This window comes from Sinocyclocheilus anshuiensis, unplaced genomic scaffold (genome assembly GCF_001515605.1).
Source record: "Sinocyclocheilus anshuiensis isolate Anshui unplaced genomic scaffold, SAMN03320099.WGS_v1.1 scaffold353, whole genome shotgun sequence".
In the NCBI taxonomy this organism is placed as follows: Eukaryota; Metazoa; Chordata; class Actinopteri; order Cypriniformes; family Cyprinidae; genus Sinocyclocheilus; species Sinocyclocheilus anshuiensis.
Genome location: NW_015536462.1, coordinates 41195 through 41967, shown reverse-complemented (window position 1 = coordinate 41967; position 773 = coordinate 41195). Strand labels below are relative to the sequence as shown.

The following is a 773-nucleotide window of genomic DNA, read 5'->3' as shown; positions in this document are numbered from 1 at the left end:
ATAAAAGATAATAGTTTGTTTACAATTTAGATGCTTTTATTATGAAATCACACAAAGAACCATTGTTTGTTAACACGTTATTAATTGAAATAATACTATGTGTTCATTTCTGGTCTGTCTACGAAGCTGCCACGAGACACAAGGCCTCAATCTTACTATTTCTCTGTACATTTAAAACACTTTAAGTTGAAGATGGTGAGGAAACACTATTTTCTTTGTACTAAACACGACTTGAATAAATCAGTTGTTTTTAAGCGAAAGCGAGGATTCAGTCCGTTTTATTCAGTCTTTGTGATTTAGGCCTCAGCCTTTTAGTTTTGTTCCAGGAAACAGGTACAACTGTAGCTGCGCGTTGTCATGTCTGGCTGTTCGTCTTTAAGAAAACATGAGGCCAGCAGTTTTTAACATCTCTTAATTCTCTTAATTTTTCACAATTGTAAATGTTTGTTTAGCTTAAATATTAGTTACAAAAGTGTCAGGCGTGAAGCTTATATGTATTTCTAAATAATCATAATAAAGTTACAGGTTTCCGGTAGTTGGGCGAACACTTGACAGTGTTACTCAAACAGTCCTCTGCATTATCTTTTAATAAAATATTCCATTGAATGTCACTAAGACAAATTCTGTAACAGCGTTCATAAATTAATATAAATGTACAAATCTTTATAGAGGCAATAAGAACAATATGGTCTAACAACACTTGTTCTAAGTCTTTCATGCACCAGGCTTATTCCTGGTAAGTATACCTAAAATTGCTAGATATCTTGACTTTA

General features: G+C 32.9%; 1 long non-coding RNA gene across 1 annotated transcript in view; it reads left to right on the top strand.

The window, feature by feature from the left end:
- Positions 1 to 392, top strand: part of LOC107661777 (uncharacterized) — a 22138-nt gene extending 21746 nt beyond the window's left edge. The window contains exon 3 of the long non-coding RNA XR_001631174.1: positions 381 to 392. This is a non-coding gene — a long non-coding RNA (uncharacterized LOC107661777). The remainder of the gene's footprint in view (positions 1 to 380) is intronic.
- Positions 393 to 773: the final 381 nt, after the last annotated feature.